General features: G+C 43.8%; 1 long non-coding RNA gene across 1 annotated transcript; it reads left to right on the forward strand.

Annotated features, from left to right (window-relative positions):
• The first annotated feature begins 10,516 nt into the window (after positions 1–10,516).
• LOC139060781 (uncharacterized) lies at positions 10,517–18,597 on the forward strand. Its single transcript, XR_011515034.1, has 3 exons — positions 10,517–10,774; positions 12,252–12,388; positions 17,515–18,597. It is a non-coding gene; the product is annotated as an uncharacterized lncRNA (long non-coding RNA).
• The last annotated feature ends 257 nt before the right edge of the window (positions 18,598–18,854 follow it).

Here is an 18,854-nt window from a genome sequence, read left to right on the forward strand (position 1 = left end):
GCGCAAGCGCTTTAGTGTCCACAATCAATCGAATCCGTCCTACAGTGATGTGACGCGCCGGGGGGCAGCGCCACATCTTTTGGCGGCCGCGCAAGTCACACGGAGTGTGACGGCGGTTACGCCATCAGCCCCCCTGGCGGGAGCAGCCACTGCTCTTCCGCCCCCTACCACGAAGGGCCAGCAGACTTCCGAGCCTGCCGGTCCCCGGGCCACTGCTCGTGCAGACAGGCCCGAAAAAACCCCGCGCGTGTCCGCTGAGCGGGCATCATCCAGCGCCTCTGATGAGGCGATGGATGTAGCAAAAACTTCTCCGGCGTCTCAGACGCCGAAGGAACGGCGTTGCTCCCTGGAGCGCGCCAAGAAAAAAGAAATACCCCGGGTCAAGGGGCCTGGAAAGGTCCCTTGAACCAACCTAATCCATATCTCTTCACACGCACCATAAAACACTTCCAATATGGCCACACAAGTAATGCATTGGAATGTCAGAGGTCTAATACACAATCTTGATGACATTAAGGAACTCCTTCGCAAGTTTAATCCAAGGGTGCTGTGTGTGCAAGAGACACACTTAAATCTTTCACATACTAACTTTCTCAAACAGTATGCCATTTACCGGAAAGATCGAAGTGACGCCTACGCCTCGTCAGGCGGTGTTGCTATTATAGTCGATAAGGGTATCGCCTGTAAGCATTTACATCTGCAAACGCCCCTTGAGGCAGTGGCAATCAGAGCCGTGCTATTTGATAAGCTAGTTACTGTTTGCTCTCTTTACATTCCTCCGAGCCATCAACTTTCCAGAACAGAATTCGAGAGCTTTATCACAGAACTCCCCGAACCATACATTGTAGTGGGCGATTTAAATGCGCACAACACCCTCTGGGGAAGTTCTCGTTGTGATACGAGAGGGCGCTTATTAGAAAACTTCCTTTTATCTTCCAATGCATGCATACTGAACAAGAAAGAACCTACATTCTACAGCGTGGCAAACAAAACGTTCTCATCTATTGACTTAAGCATAACATCAAGTACACTAGTGCCATACCTGGAGTGGAAAGTGATCAAAAATCCGTATGGGAGTGACCATTTCCCAATAGTCTTAAAATGAACAAAAAGCGATAAGTTTTCTCCACATTTGCCCTGTTGGAAGGTGGACTGTGCTGACTGGGAACGATACAGAGAGCTGACATATTTGACCTTGGAGAACATCTGTACTCTCTCAATCGATGATAGAGTGACATATTTGACGGCGTTTATAATGGAGGCTGCATCAATATGTATCCCTCAAACGAATGGATCACCCTCTAAACGACGCATTCCTTGGTGGAATGAGCAGTGTAGGGAAGCCCGCAAAATTCAAAATAAGGCTTGGGGTCGCCTTCGCGACTGCCCAACTACCGAGAACTTGATCAGCTTCAAGAAAATAAAATCAGAAGGTAGAAGGACGCGCCGCCTTGCCAAAAGGGAAAGCTGGCAGAAATACATCTCTAGTATTAATTCATATACAGACGAAAGAAAAGCTTGGAACAGAGTAAACAAAATAAAAGGCCGCGATACTCATCCCCTACCATTAGTAAACACGCAAACAGATACTCTTCAGGACCAGGCTGACTGTCTAGGAGCACATTTCGAACACATTTCCAGTACATCTCATTACACAGATACATTCCTAAAATTACGTCGACAAGCAGAACAGATGACACTGGGTGGGAAAGGCACTTCCAACGAAGTATACAATCGTCCATTTGGAATGGCTGAGTTCCAAGCCTCACTGAACTGTTGCAACAAGTCCGCTCCAGGAAGTGACAGAATAATGTATGAGATGATTAGACACTTACACCCTGAAACCCAAAAAACACTGCTGTCACTCTTCAATTCCATGTTCTCTGCCGGATACATTCCTTCTGTCTGGAAAGAAGCAATCGTAATCCCTATTCTCAAAGAGGGCAAGGACCCTTCCTCACCCAACAGTTATAGACCTATAGCTCTCACTAGTTGTCTATGCAAATTATTTGAAAAGATGATTAACCATCGCCTCATCCATTTTCTTGAAAGCAACAAAATACTTGATCCCTTACAGTGCGGTTTTAGGGACCACAGATCCACAACAGATCACCTTGTCCGTATCGAGACAAATATCCGTGATGCCTTTGTCCGCAAACAGTTCTTCCTGTCAGTATTTTTAGATATGGAAAAGGCATACGACACAACCTGGCGCTTTGGAATTCTCCGTGACCTGTCTGAAATGGGAGTTCGAGGCAACTTGCTGAACGTGATTCAGAGTTACCTCTCCAATCGGACGTTCCGTGTTAGAGTTGGTAACGTTCTGTCTCGTCCATTTACGCAAGAGGCCGGTGTTCCACAAGGTGGTGTGCTGAGCTGCACTCTTTTTATTGTCAAAATGAATTCGATCCAGACTGCCATACCACATACAATGTTTTATTCCGTATATGTGGATGACATCCAGATAGGCTTCAAATCATGTAACCTAAGTATCTGCGAGCGACAAGTACAGCTTTGCATAAATAAATTATCTAAGTGGGCGGACCAAAACGGTTTCAAACTAAACCCACAAAAAAGTACATGCGTCCTATTTTCTAACAAGAGAGGTATAATGGCGGACCCCGCAATAGATTTAAATGGAGAACGGCTATCTGTGAGCCATGAACACAAATTTCTCGGAATCCTTTTAGATAGTAAGCTGACTTTTGTACCACACTTGAAGTATCTGAAATCAAAGTGCCTCAAGTCTATGAACCTGCTGAAGCTGTTGTCACGTACTTCTTGGGGCAGCGACAGGCGGTGCCTTTTAAAGCTCTACAAAAGTCTAATATTAACACGCCTTGACTACGGAGCAATAGTCTATAATTCTGCCAGACCTAGTGCTCTGAAAATGCTTGATCCTATTCACCACTTAGGTATCCGCCTTGCTACAGGCGCCTTTAGGACTAGCCCTGTGCAAAGCCTCTACGTCGAATCAAACGAATGGTCATTGCACTACCAAAGGACATATTTAACTTTCTCCTACGCCCTAAAAGTTAACTCAGATGTTGAACATCCTTGTCATTTCACTATATGTGACTTGTCCACTGCTAGGCTGTTTCGTAACCACCCAGCCACTAGGCCTCCTCTGTCCCTCCGGTTGGAAGCACTATCAGAAAAAACAGGGGTCCCTCTTTTACACAATGACTTAATGGCTCCTACACGGCTTCCACCGCCTTGGGAGTGGCAGATTATCCAATGCGACATCTCGTTCTTAGAAATATCGAAACGAGCCCCGGAGGCACACATATATTCGCATTTTATAGAACTCAAGGAAAAGTACTCATGTGATGAATTTTACACAGATCCTTCGAAGTCTCCAACTGGTGTTGCTTACGCAGCTCTGGGACCCTCACTTTCAACATCTGGACCACTAAACCCACACACCAGTATCTTTACAGCGGAAGCATACGCCATACTTAAGGCTATTCAACACATACGGCAAAAAAATATCGCTAAGGCTGTTGTATTTACAGACTCATTAAGTGTAGTGAGAGCCCTAATTAGCTTACGAAAGCATAAGAACTCGGTTTTTAATGAGCTGTATAGCTTGTTATGTTCCGCATATATGTGCAATCAATCGATTATAATATGCTGGGTACCTGGTCACAAAGGTATAAAAGGCAACGAAGCTGCTGACGAAAGTGCTAGGTCAGTAATTTTTAGCGAGGCAGATTCAAATATCCCCATCCCTGCCACAGACCTAAAGCCCTTTCTACGCAGTAAATTGAGGAATCACTGGCAGGGCGAATGGGATACACAAAAAATGAATAAGCTTAATTCATATAATAAAGCCAAAACTGGGGAACTGGATAAATGGGAAAATAGCAAGGTACAAGGAAGTACTTCTCTGCCGATTAAGGATAGGCCACACATACGGCACCCACTCTCATCTCTTGACTGGGGGCGATCCTCCAACTTGTGCTAAGTGCGGCTATAATCTCACTGTCCTCCATGCTCTTATTGAGTGCCCTGCAATAGAAACAGAGAGGAAAAAGTATTTCCCTGCTGCATATCGCGAGAATTTACCCCTTCACCCTGCATTTTTTCTTAGCGATGAACCTCTTTTTAACCTGCAAACAGTCTTAGAGTTTTTAGCCGAAACGGACACACTGAAAATCATCTGGCCAGGTAACTTTTAAGCACACGACTAACAGCCCTGCATTCAAGGGCTCTCTTGAAACTCTCTTGTCAGTGTTAAGTTTTATTGCATCATGTTTTAACGAAAGTCCATTGCCATAGCCCATATCACACCCTAGTCATCATCATTATTTTAGCACCTATGTAGTCTACTCCACTTACCGCGGAAGTTTTAGGCCCTTTTACAGCCATATCTCACCTACCATGATGAGTTCATTACGCACGTCACCCACAACACATCGTCAACATTACCACCTGTCATGACGCTCTTTGGCCAAACCTGGCCCTTGCGCCATTAAACACCACTCATCATCATCAAATTTTCGACGAACCCGGTTGGCTGTTTATGATTATATTGGTGCTTGCCAGCCGCTTGCTGCAAGCTGAGCTTAGGATCCCGGTCTACCATAACCGAACATATCGTAAAGAATAAAGAGACGGCCAGCTGCATTAATGTGCGCATCTCCTCGCCAAAGTTGGAATTTGAATGTAGGGGGCAGTGTTGAGGAATATCCGTGAGAAATATTTTCCTTAACTTAGCTTTTCGGTGGTTCTCTTGTTAGAAGAAGTAAACTTAGAATTTAAAAAAAAAAGCTACACTCATGCACACGTACCACTTCATGCTCTCTGGCGTTTTTGTGATCGAAGGAAAACGCAAAGTTAACGCAGAAAAGGTATGCCTCATAAGCTGGTCATTCCTGCGTATTTCCTTTATCTCGGCAGAGTTACCACCGCAGTTAGACAGCCAACACTTTCTGAAAGTTACCAAGTTACTTCCATATTAGAAGCGTATGTCGGCCTGCCTTCTGTTTCAAATGACAGAAAGAGTTGAGAAAGATGCACTTTTGCAAGAGCAGCTTTTCTAAATTTGCATAGTCTCATGGATCGCCAGGTGGGAATGCAGTATTCGTTGATAAGCCGCAGGTGAACGTGCAACGTTAAAAGATTACGTCAGAAGTCAGGAGATGAAGGATAACCAAGTTTGATTGATCTCTCCACGTGATAGGTAAAAATATATCTTGTTATGTGAAGAGATCCCTGGCCTGAGTTGGGTCGGCTCAGAAGCGAGGTGATCCGTTCGCGGGGCACGCATCTTCCTAAGAGTGTGGGAGCGGTACCGTTTGGTCTCAGTAAAACTGTGCAACATTGTCGAAGCGATAGATGATGTCGTCTGGTAATGCTGGCCCTGTTCACAATGGCTTGCGCCCGTATCAATGGAGTAACATTCATTCATTCATTCATTCATTCATTCATTCATTCATTCATTCGTTCGTTCGTTCGTTCGTTCATGCGTTCATTCATTCGTTCATTCATTCATTCAAATCCGGAAACGAATCAAGAACGAAAAAAACGAGGAGACGTCAGCTCTGGCTTCCAATTCTGGCACTAGCTCCCACTTCATCGGTTGACTGTTCAGCAATAAATCAAACACTACGTTCGAAAGCGACAACATAATGAACCTCGCAGTCATGCTTTACATTTACTGGACATAACAACACGCAATATTAGAAATTTTAGTGAAATCACTGTCGTTAGACTGACGTCATACCGGCGCTATTGGTTCCAAGATTTGAGTGCAAAATTCATGAAAGGGAAAGTGGGCTTTCTCCTCTGGCAACAAAGAATTTTATTTTAGCACCCACGATTTGGAAATTAAAATTTGAAAGTACAGTTGAGCAAACTGGGAGGATTTATTGTTTTTATTTTTAGTCCCTACAAGATCGAGCCACGAGCAGGTTTTTACAGGGCTGCACAGAACTTGCGGACTAGAGAGCCCAGCGATCTTAAGGCGGTCAATGTTTGTCGAAGTTATCACGCTCCCACGCCCACACGGTTCAGAGAAAGACAAATCCTTCGCGTTGGACTGGTATTGGCTGGGCTCTCATTCGTCTCCCTCATACTCGGCTGCCAGAAACGTTTCCTGAAAAAACTCTACACCACAAGCATTGATCCCCTTGATGGAAGTGGACTTAGGTGAAGAAGCCCAAGAATGAGAAAAAGAGATGCTTTCTCTGCACGAAAAAACGAATAACAACTATCGCCGAACGCAACAGCGTGTTCTAGGTACGCCATAGCTCCAACTTTGAAAGGTCGATAAAGAAAGCAAGGCGCGGGGAAAAAAGAAGGAAAAATTTTTTTCTTGCACAAAGGAGCCTTCACCAGTGCATTGCCCTTGATTCGATCTGTCGCCATGATTGCAGTATAGCCTAACGGTAAGGAATGGCGCAAGGACACAGATAGATGCGATATGGCCAAAAAGAGAACAAGCATATGAAGACAAGGTCTTCGAATGGCAGCTGAAGATAAACGCTGGAAGTAAGACAGCTGTCTGCGGAACATTGGTGTGCACTTTCTTTTGGGCTTCAAATGAGGAGTGGCTTAGAGAAGCCTTCGTTCTGTCATCTCAAGTGCGCCTTTATGTAGATTCACGTAGGCTAGGCATTTGTTTAGTTATTTATTTTTATTACCCACAGTATACACGTGAATAGACTACAGAGAGCAGTGAGTGAACAAAATTAGAATGCACCCCAAAATCAAGAATATATTTTTAGAAGTAGCCGGACATAGTGATGAGTACAATACTACAAAAGCAGCGAATAAATGAGTTGCCTTTGGAAAATTATTGAAGAATTTTTTGCCAGACGAGCTGAAAGGTGGGCGAGTTGGTACTGTATTTATACACTGGTCTGCGCAATAAAGAGGCGGACCCAAAGGGAAGGCACGGACGACCAGAGGCTTGACCCACGAGTGGTGTTTTTATTGCGATTGAAGGCATAGAGATACTCCAGGCACATTTCTTTCGTCGTGATTTTCCGCACGAAGTCCAAGTGCGATGACGCCATGGCCGCACGTTGTATACTGTCGGTGCGAGTGAACACGGGCGAGGCTGAGCCGAGTATGGCGGCTTGAATTCGTGCCTGCAAGGGAGGAAGGCGGGGAGGGAAGCCTGCCGTCTTCCGCCGCGCGCAAGGCACCTGGGGAGGCAAAGACGTTCTGCTCTGGTGGCGCATGCGTTGAGTGCTCCCGCGCCGGCACTTTTTTGAACGCGATCTGCGATATGAGTACAGGGTTAGCCGGAACCCGCACGGTGCCTATCTTGTAAGCCATCTGCGATGAGCACAGAGGCACCGAGGGCCTATAGCTGCGTGTGCTCTGCGTTCTCGCCGCTTAGTTCTTGTTGAAGCGAAAGGCAGCACGGAGGTCAACTCGCTCGCTGCTGCTGCCGCTCTTCCTCACACCAGCATTTCGACAATGAGTTTCCGCGGTCATCGAATGATGTTTGCTTGTTTGCTGTGCGCGCATGACACAATGTGCGTTAGCTCAATTAGTGTGCACTCTTAAAATTTTCACACCCTTATGGGTGTAATGCGGGTGTATTCATCTTTTCACCCCTTGTAAACACCCTTGAAACACCCTTTTTCAGCGCAAAAGGGCGTTCAACAAGAAAACACCCTTGGAACACCCACAGTCTTTCTAATTTACACCCTAATTATAAGGGAGTAAGTGAACAAGCTTACAGTATATGATAAATGAACATTGCCAGTTAAGGCGTTGATATTGGCTGTACATGAAACGCGCGCTACCTGCGCTTGAATCAGGTAGCTGGAATGATTAGATCGGGGCACCTAGGCAGCAGCGCACTGGCTCCGAACAGTGGTCAAAAACGAAGTTTCCCACGAATGTTGATATCGAAAGGATGACACTAACGCGCAGACTTTGCATAGCCAGATATCTGCAAAAGGCTTCATATGATCAATAGCAAAATATTTACAATGCTATCACTCAATGCTTAAAGGTGTGCAACCAGTTAGACTGGGAATGGTTAGAAGTGAGGGCTAACGGTAAATAGCTCACCAACTTACGGTTTGTAGATGACATTGGCATACTCAGCAACACTGCAGACTATTTGCAACAAACGTTTGAGGAACATGTCGAAGAAAGTGTAAGTCTGACTGAGAGTTAGTATGCAGAAGAGAAAAGTAATGTTCCGCAGCGTGGCGAGAGAACGAATGTCATAGTCGGCAGTCAGCCTCTAGAACCTGCGCAGAAATACGTTTATTGAGCTTAATTAGTCGCAGGGGCCTCTGATCAAGGAAATTAACAAAAATAAAATATTAGCTGGAGAGCTTACGGCTGGCATTACTAAATCATGACCAGGGAGCTTACTGCTAACCATTGCTTTCTACCGTTAGTAACGTATGGGGCCGAAACTTGGAAGTTACCAAAGAAGCTTTGGAAGACGTTGAGGACCGCGCAACGAGCGATGCAATGAAAATTATTAGGCATGATGATAATAGACTGGAAGACAGCGATGTGGATTAGAGAGCGAACGGGGATAGCTGATATTCTGGTTGACATTATGAGGAAGAAGTCGTGCTGGGCAGACATTGCAATGCGTAAGGGAGAGAACTGCTGGTCTATTGGAGTTGCAGAATGGGTGCTAAGGGAAGGGAAGCACAGTCGAGGACGGCAGAGAATAATGTGGACGTGATGGAATTGGGAAACTTGAAGACACGTGGAACCAGTTAGCACAAGACAGGGGTATTGGAGATCGCTGGAGAAGATTTCGTCCTGCGATGGACGTCAGAATAAGCTGATGATGATGATGACGTGACGACATCCATGCTAGCTTCGCGGCATGTCATTCATGTTATGTCATGCATGCGTGTCATGCACGTTCTGATAGCTCGATTTGCGTCGATTGCGCGGGGGGGAGGGAGGGGGGCTAGTAGCGGCGTAGCCAAGTGGGGCACGCCGGGCACTTGTAACGCTCACTAACAGTAAAATTTTTGCTGCTATGGCAATGGCCCCGCTCCTTCCCCCTCCACGGCCAATTGGGACCCCCCCCCCCCTCACACGAAAAAATTTTCTGGTTACGCCACTGTCGGGAGAGGGTGTAAGATTGCTCTAGACCCCTCCCTGTAACTTGTCAACGGAAACGGGGGACGGGAGGGCAGCTGCCGCCGGGCCGCAAACCTTAGGCAGCCCAATTACCGGCTGCATTTCCCTTTGCACGTGAATACTGCTCTAATGCCATTACACTGTAGGATCTGTGGCGGTTCGAGGGCATGCGACAATAAAAAAAAACCCATACAGCCATCAGCAAGTCTTAGCTTGAGCAGATCTTTGGGAGCTGGGCAAGACTCTCACAAAAAAAAAAAAAGCTTGGCACCCCTCTTACAGGCATTGTCAACTCTGGGTCCCACCGCTCACTGTACATTTCCGGTAAAAAAAAAATCACACCGGAACTCCTCTCGGATTTGTCTAAGTGTGCGTAAGCATTGTGACTCTTCCTCATCTACACGCAGTCCATGTCGTTATCAATGTTATGAGACTTGAGCCGACAAGTATAAGCGACAGCGCTGCGGCGACACGAGCTGCTCTGGTCGGCGGCGCAAGCAAAGTACTGCAGGTGGCGGGGCCAGGCGCGCTGGTGACGTTCCGTTCGTTTTGAGCTGTTATCGCTCTTTAGCCCTCCTCATCCGCGCCGAAACATTATCAACCGTTCTCCGGCGGCGGCTGCTTGTGGCACGGCCGCGCGAACCGTATCTTGAAAGCGAACTGCATTGTGGACAGAGTGTGCCCACTGCTGAAACCTTCCCGCGCTGTGTTCGCACCGTTTACTTCGCTTTGAAAACAGACGCGCGTACACCTATCTTGAAAGTGTTCTGCGAAAAGCGCATAGTGCGGCATGGGCTGAGAGCTTCGTGAGCGCAGTGTTCTCGCCGCTTCGGTCGCGTTGAAGCGAGAGCTAGCACGAAGGTGAATTCACTCGCTGTTGCGGGTTCTATTTTGAAACGTATCGTGTGGTACGGACTGACGGACGGATGTTTTTTCTTGTTGGAGAAGTATAGAAATGCTTACGTTATAAAAAAAATCGCAGGGTTCGCGAATTTCACGATAGGAACCAACACCAACCCACTCCTCGGCGCCCCGCGGAGCGATGCCGTCTTGATCGCCCCCTCCCAACCCCGGGAAAAGGGACACTACCTATCTCAGTTGAAGAAACGATGATGAAACGTTAACGACAAGAACGGCATCTCCTAACGAGTTGTCTTATGGCCTCTTGCGCGCGCAGCTGGCGCGCGCGAACCTGGGAGGCCCTAATTGGCCGCTTAATAGCATAAAAAGACAAAGATAATGCCAAATGACACAGTTAAAAATTCAAACAAATAACTGATCTTAATTATACTGTTTGGGAAAAAGAAATAAAAAATTAGACAGCCGCAACACACGCCACTAAAGCCACCACCGCCGGCATAACGCGGAACCAACAGTTGGCAACATTCATTCGCGCGTCATTGCTTCGTTCGCTTCGTCTTCGCAACAAGAGCCGCCATCTTCTCGCGCCTAACGTTTTGTATGGCTTTGTTCTCTGCAATCCGCGCACGCAGCTCATCGGTGGATGCACGTCTGCTCGGCGTCGCAATGCGGCCTGCGTCATTTTTTGGTGTTCGCGCAATCGGTGTGAAGCATGTCGCATGTGAAATGTTTGGTAGAAGTGCCTCACGTCCAAGTCAAGCCGCCGTACGGGTGTATGGCTGTGCGCCCTGTTCTCGGAAGCGTCAACGGCTTTCCGGCATGCGGATTTCAGGTACGTGCAAATGCGTTTCGCCCTCCTATTGAGCTCCGGCGCAAAGCGTGCAATATTTCATGTGAAAGATGCAGTGCCCGTCGTCATGGTGTGAATTTCGAGCGGCAAACGAGAACTTTGGCATTTAGAGCACACCGCGGCTGCTAAGTTAGCGTGGAAATTGTTTTACGTTACCGTAATATGTTGCTGTCAGTCTAATCTGCGGCTTGTGGACAGCTAGCCCATTGACTTTTGCTTGTGGCAGCGATAAGTATATAAATGGAAGCGGTAATAATTTTCGAGAGCAGAGAGTTGTTTCGCTCGATGTTTGGTCGTGTTCATGGCGTTATGAAAGCTAGAAAACTAACTGGCTTTATCGTGCTTAGTTCCAACTCCAAGGGGCGTAACGTTGGCGCTGTATATGCTTGTTTTCGGTGTCACGAGTACCACTTTCATGCTTTTGTTGCATGAGAGGTAGCTGCTGCATGCCGTCTGGGCAGAATACAACAAAAGCAATTTCCTCACTTTCATACGTATGCAATGTGACGTAACAAAATTTCCAGCGTTTTATTCGGAGCGTAAATATCCAGTATAGTTTAGTAAGAAACTCGAATTCTGTCTTAGCTTAGTAGGCGTGAAACAAGTGAAACTCTTTCCTTTTTGAATTCGCCCGCAGATGCGTCATCGGGTAATTGACAGTAGCTTCGCTACGTGAGTTGTTTTATGCGCCAATATTGCCTGGTTAAGTATCCTGTTAATTTATGCCGACGCTCGTTCATCTTGATTTTAAGCGGTTACTATCCCCGAGTACCGGACGATGCCAAACTTGTGAGGTGTAGCAAACGCGGGAAATTCAATGTGGCGTGGCTGCAAGTTCCTGTTTTTACGTTTCTTGCATTAAAAGCCAACAGAGTATCACTGATTTATTTTCCATTTCTGCTGTACTTGATCAATCTAATGTGACAACTGCATTTGCTCTTTAATGTTCTCCATTTACTGTGTATTCAGCTTGGCTGCCGTCCTCTCTTCAGAGGATGCTGCTGTGATAGCTCTTTCGTATAGCACATGCCTCTAGGCCCTTGTGTTTCAAGGGCTCTGGCGAGGCAGCAGTGCTCCAAGTAATTTTACCATCCTGTATATTTTCTATTTTGCATCATTCTTCCATGATGGATTTTAATGTTCATGCTATTTGTCATTAGTCATCGCCATAATTTTATAGCACGTAGATTTTACGCACTTTACAGCGACAATTTTTAGGCCAGTTTACAGCCAAGTTACATCTTCCATAATACATCGTCAACATTACCACTTGTCATGGCCCTCTTTGGCCAAACGTGGCCCTTGCGCCATAAAACACCACACATCATCATCATCAGCTTGGCTGCCAGAAAATGCTTGAATTTCTTTCAGTATCCAAGTGACGAAATATTCCACTGACGGCCGTGTGTGAAACACGCAAGATGACAAAACTGATAGCAAAATGATATTTCTTTTATAGCGTTTGGACTCGACTTTTGGTGAGGCTGTCGATCGACCTTGGGCCTGGTGACAGCACACCCGACATCGCCAAAGTGCAGCCTATCAGTTGAGTGCCCCCGAATGGACCATCAACATCGGAAACTGAAGCAGAGCCAGGTAGGGCCAATTTTTACTTTGGAACAGAATACTGACAGCTGCCTCTTTTTTAAAGAACTAAATAACATATTTACAAACCAATCCTTTCTCTTTGTGCAGCCTACATAGAATTGTTTTTTGTTTTTATACAGACCTTCAGAAAGCAGTTCTTCTGAACCCTTTTTGCATGCACAAATAAATAAAGAGGAGTTCACTTTCTGAAGAAATTGATGCACTGAAATGTGCGTTCGACACACAATGAGATGCAAGGTAACCAACAACTTTAAAGCGGTAAAAAAACAAGTTTGAAACAAGTTCTAACATCATAACCCGCCTTGGCATACGGATCTAAATATAACAGCAACAGAGGTGCATGCAGAGAAGTGTTTGTAAATGTTTGCAAGATATGTACATTGTCTATGAAATTGTTTTATTTACTTAGAGCTTCTTGGTGCCATGGCAGTGCAGTAAAAGCTCAAAATGATGCCCCTGCTCCTAATAAAGCACCTTTAGATATTAAAATTAAATTATGGGCTTTTACATACCAAAGTCACAGCCTGAAGTTTTGGGAACCTGGCCTTCTTTAATGTACACCTGAATATAAGTGCATAAGCGTTATTGCATTTTACCCTCATTGGAGGGCAGCTGTCATGGCCTAGATTGAAGCTGGGACCAGCATGACTGAGCAGCATGGCATCATAGTAAGTGGGCTGTAACACTAGGTCAAAATGAGAAATACTGCTTAGAACTACCAACTTCTTGGCTCACAAGCACTTTGCACTAAGTTAAAGGAGTATGGAGTACTGACAGCGACTGTTTATGTACCAATTTCTTTTTAACCTGACTCCACTATTAAAGTGCGAAGCTTCAATTAGTCAAAACCAGCCTAAATTACAGAACCAGCTCAAAACACGCACCATGTATAGCTGGATTTGGACATGAAAATGGAGTCAATTCATGTCGCCGAAAATGGAGGTGGCAGTCACACTATTTCATGCATTTTGCCTAAAACATAGTCAATAATTAATCAATTTCTAAAATATTCTTTTCAAAAAGTTTTTTTTTCAAGCATGAAAGGAGGAGCCAAATGGTGTTCAGGTGCACGAGCGGTTAGTTGCACGGCACTTGCATGTGTTCACTGGCTTCTTTCAAGCTTGAAAGAAACATTTGTTGCACTTATTGAGCAGTAGAAAGCTGGATTGGGAATTTTTCAGGGTGCTCTACAATTTTCGCACTGACACTTTTGCTTTGAATATAATATTTGAGCAGTTAAGTAATCGTTGCTAACTAATTACCTAATTACGAAAAATGCAAGAATTGGTTTCACTTCCTCAAAACGATGGCAAACGACATTACCTTGGTGCTGTCCAGCTACGTTGCAGTTGTACATATTTAAAGCTTGCATGTGTTATACAGACCACCTGGTAATTACAAGGCATATATAGAAGTGGCTAAGTTGTGTAAGCCAGCCATGTGTAGCGAATCATGAGAAACAGCCATGTTTCTTTGACTTAAGGGCATGATAAGATTGACATGCTCGACACCTTGTATCAGTGTGTTCTAGGCCTGTTCGTAGTTTAGCTACTACATAAACAATATTTCTCCACGTGTAAGCTCATATGCATCTTTCAAGTATATTGCCTCGTGTGTCCAAAATAAACCATCCTCGCACTTCCTTCATTATGTCTTTATCTGTTGCTGTGCTAAATTTTTAACATGCAACTGCACAAATTTTCATCTAGTTTTCATGTTTCCTCGTTGTTTGGTGGCTTTATTTCTGAACAAGTTGTTTTCGTTAAACCCTGTTGCACACAGCAGTACACAGCATTTCTGCCTAGAGTGGAAATGGTTTTTTTTTTCAGATTGACATAAATACACCTTGCCTGGGCAATGTAAGGCATTCTACATAACACTGCCATGCAATAATGTTTATATTGTATTCTAGCATCATGCAGAACTGTTTACTTACCAGATTAGAATATGTATAAGTGTTGGAAGTAACAGAACTGGAAGAAGCCAGCAGATAATGAGGCCAAGGAAAGCATACAGGAACATGTGTTAAGTTTCTTTATATGAAGTATAGAAATGATAAATTCTGGGTAAGTGAAAGTGGATTAAAAGATATCCACCTGTGGGTGGAGAACGGACCCATAACCTTCACATTACACATGTGATATACTAACCACTGTGGTACTACTGCCGTGTTCGAGCGTCGACAATCTTAGGGGCCATTGTGGACGGTTGAATGCTGCCTTGGTGGCACAGTGGTTAGTGCATCGCATGCCTAATGCAAAGGCTGTAGGTTCGTTCTCCCCCCATGCCTGGTTGTTTTTTTTTTACCATTTTCATTTCCCTTTATCATTTCTACATTTAAATAGAAAATTACAAATAAGTTTCCACGTGCCTTCCCTGGCATCTTCCAGCTGTGATTCAGAAAAATTTTGACCCTCAGTATCCTTTCTTCTCCTTTGGAAGAACAGGAGCTTCATTTTAAAAATAATGAATTCACCTTGTTCAGTATCTCAATGTGGTCTCAAATCTTATCATAGCATGTGTATTACTAAGTGAAGTTTTTGTTAAGATGATATAGCATGGGACCTAATTAGTAGCCTTTGTGTACAGATATATGACTAGTCTAATAAATAGGAGGATTTTAAGAAGCACTTCTAACATGGTCTGAGCATGTGTTTAAAAAAACTAATCTAGCATGATTTCAGGCATAACTGTTGCCCCTGAAAAATATTTGGATAATATGCATTGGCATTGTTTTTAGAGAGCACCAATACTGCTTTGATAGAGGTAGCCTCGTGGAACATGAAGCATCGCTTCTTGCTGAGTCAAGGAAATATTTGCATATCTGAGGTGCATGTGTCATAAGCTCGAATGCTGTTTAGAGGCTGCTAATAAGAAAATTACTTGACTTGCCTTCCAGAGATTGCTTCAGTAGTCTATGCTACTCCATCATAAACAATTTACCAGGGTGAACATTCACCACAGTTGGCTTTGCAATGTTTATGCAAAATACCACAATTGGTTACTAGACATGTGACTGCACTAAAACTTGGAATTAATGACCAGTAAGATTTATGGGACCAGCAAAACTTAGTTTATTACTCCAGAACAAAATGCGAGGCACTTCGGTTATTTCTGCCATAGAGTTTCTTACAGTAATTACTAGAGGGAACTCTGGCGCTGCAGTCGTACCACCATGGGAATGATGGGAAGCACATGGATTTGTCGGATAATCGTGCTTGTGAATTCAGACGTTCTTGTGGCTTCGTATATTATACGCTATATAAATCTCATTGCCGTAAATTTCAGCGCAGTCTATACTCTTCGAAGTGCAGAAGACGGCGTCAACACGCACAATTGCTATTAATTGCAACGATTGAGCTTGTCCAGGTAGCCAAATCGAAGGGCGCCAAGCGTCTCAAGGCACTGGTATGCCCGCGATAAATTCATCAGGGCGTTGCACTCGCTTGTCGTTACATGCCTCCGTGGCTTAATGGTTTCAATATCAGACTTCTGTTGTAGAGTTCCTGTGTCTGAATCCTGTCGTCGGACGATTTTCATGTTTATTTATTTATTACACAGTATATTGTTGAGAATGACTAGTTTACAAAGTCACAAAGCCGTTTGAAGCCAAACAGATGAAGTTTAGGCAAATCCATGTACTTCCCATAATTTCCATGCTGCTACAGCCGTTCTTGTTTGATCTCCTGTGGACACTAACGTCAGAGTTCTCTCTAGTAATTATTGTATGAAACTCTGATTTCTGCGCCTCACTCGTGCAGAAGCGGCACCACACCTGCTGCGTAAACATGCACTACCTTTCGGCCAAGTGCAGGGAATGCTGTGAACTCGCCCTGTACAAAGCCTGCACTAAGTAAAACGAATCACAACGTGCAGGTGCTGCCACGTTGAACTGGTGGAATGAGGAGTGAAATTCAGCACCTCCTGAACTAGTTCAGAAAGTGCAGGTTAATCTAGTGGAGATTATATAGTAACAGAAGTTGAGTGATTCTGCGTTACATTCACGAAATATACTTCATGATACTTTTCCATTTATTTCATCAGTTATTAAGAATCCCTTTTGCATTGTTGGACAAAACTACAGAATGCCAACATATTTTCTAGCATTCACTGGTAACAAACATGTCAAAACTTGTTCTAGTGTCTGGATTGCCGCTTTAGCCGTTAACCCCCAAGTTAATTCCGGAAAAATGCACCAAATTTTTTACGTACTCAATTTTTCGGCGTCATTCTCATTCTAAAAATATATTACTTCATTGGTCTCTGGTTAGAAATAACACAAAAATAAGAGCTGCTCTTGAGGGCAGCTTTCCCTCAACGCCGACTGTAACTCATCTTTGACAATACGAGCAGCATAACATCGGGCAGAAAGAGTGCAACTCGTCATTGGCGATATTGGTACTACCTCCAGTCACTAGTACAGCTTGGGATCAATGGTTAAATGTTGCGACTTTGTTGATGCCCAATTTTAATTCTGCAGCTGTTACACTTGGGTGTAGCATGTGTATGTACGTGTGCATGCATTAAAATGACTTCACGCTAGAGCAAAGCAACTGTAGTGCAGAGAGGCATTAGTCATCTTTATATATTTGCTTTGTAAAGATGCACTAAGTTTATTTTTTGCAGTATAGGCTTGGTGCTAATTGGCCAAAGATGCCCTTGTGCTACTAAAACCTATCAATTAATTCGCTTTTTGCAGTAGCAGGTGCTTATTCCTTTTTCAGGATCAGTCTGTGAGTTTTAATTTGTTTTTCTTGAACTGTGCAATTTCCACTCACAGGACTGCATGTCATGTGAAGTGTTCCTTTTTCAATCAAGAATGTTGAGGTTGTGTTTGTGAAACTCGATTTCTTGCCTCAAACGAGCTTGTACAAACTGACCAAGCTGATAATTCTACCTGCTTATATATTAAATGTGTTGCGGTTATGAACCCTCATGATGAATGACACATAGTATAAAAATTTTATCTAATAAAACGATTTAATGAAATTTTTCATGTTTTTCGCGTTCGTGTTCACTTCTCTACTCTCGTGTCCTGTCTGCATGTCTCGCCTCTTTTTTTTTGCATATTAAATATCGTATAAACTTAACCATGCTTTTTTACCACAATGCAGGGGGAAAAAGCTCCGGTAACACCATGCATTCAGTATGGTGGCCCAGACGTGTATGCAAGCAACCTCCTTCATGTGGACCAAGAACTACTCTGCAGTGTCTCACAGACTTCCATGCGAAGCCCTCAACATTCTCGTCTCAGTGGAATGGCTGCCCATCTATCTGCGTGTCCATCACCAAGACGGCTAGTTGTAAAGCTCCTGTACCCGTTTAAGAAAGCTTAATGATTTTTTTTATTTAGTTTTCACGGTTGGCCGTAGAATCTTAACATTTTTGATGTTTCTAACGTTTTTACCTGGCACAAAGTGGCGCAATAACTTTAAACCAGTGTAATGTATTTAAGTGATGCTCACTCTAATGCCTATCTGGTTTTGTTTGTGTTTAAGAAATTTGAATGTCTGATGAGGTAACAGCATTTAAATTTGTCATCGTGGCTTGGTTCAATGAGCTGCTAGGAAATAAGATGCAAAACTTATCACATGCCAGTTGTAGCATTTTTGTATTCATGACTAAAGTATACACATTTCAAAAGATGGAAAGTGGGGAAAAAAAGCCTCAAGAACATAATCATCCTAGGATTGTCATGTCCTTACAACTCTGCAATGACTAATGCCTCATGCATCTTGGGAGCACAATGGTCGCAATGCCTACAGGTATACTTGATAAGAGACTAGCTTGCAAAAATTTAGTTGAGAGTTAGTGCTCATCCTGTCTGCTTCTAGTCTGTGTCCATGCCACTTCGCGCTACAATCCAAGATCATGTAACTGTACCAACTCGCCCAACTTTTTATCCTTGTGTTAAAGACACACTCAGACTTGTTCTTACTTATGTGACCTGTTATTTTTGTGCTTTATAATAAGATGCAGTGCTTTTCGAATGAAAACGTGATATTTAGTAGTGAGGTTATTTAAAAAAACTGTTCTGCTTAAAATTTAATTGAGCAAGCCTGTGCCATTATTCGGTGCTTATGTCTTTGTATTGGTATGGTTTTACTCATCTTTCTTTTTACTTTTAAAATGTGCAAACATTATTATGTAACCATTTCTCTTGAATGAAATAAATACTTCTGACATTTCGTCACAAATTTTACAATGATGTTGTTCAATTACGTAACCTTAGACTAGCTGATTGTTGTTCTGGTAGCTTAACTTACAATGCCTTTGCAATATTCAATGCAAGCACATGGTGAAAAATAAACTAAGTTATTGGGTATAAGCAGGTATCTTTCAGTAAATGGAGCATACATATATTTCAGGAAATAGTGCATGCTTATATATTGAACAGCAAGGACAGCTACACATGCTGTTTTGTTCGTAAATGCTGAAACATGATTCGACGTGG

The sequence above is a fragment of the Dermacentor albipictus genome, chromosome 6 (assembly GCF_038994185.2).
Source record: "Dermacentor albipictus isolate Rhodes 1998 colony chromosome 6, USDA_Dalb.pri_finalv2, whole genome shotgun sequence".
NCBI classification, from domain to species: domain Eukaryota; kingdom Metazoa; phylum Arthropoda; class Arachnida; order Ixodida; family Ixodidae; genus Dermacentor; species Dermacentor albipictus.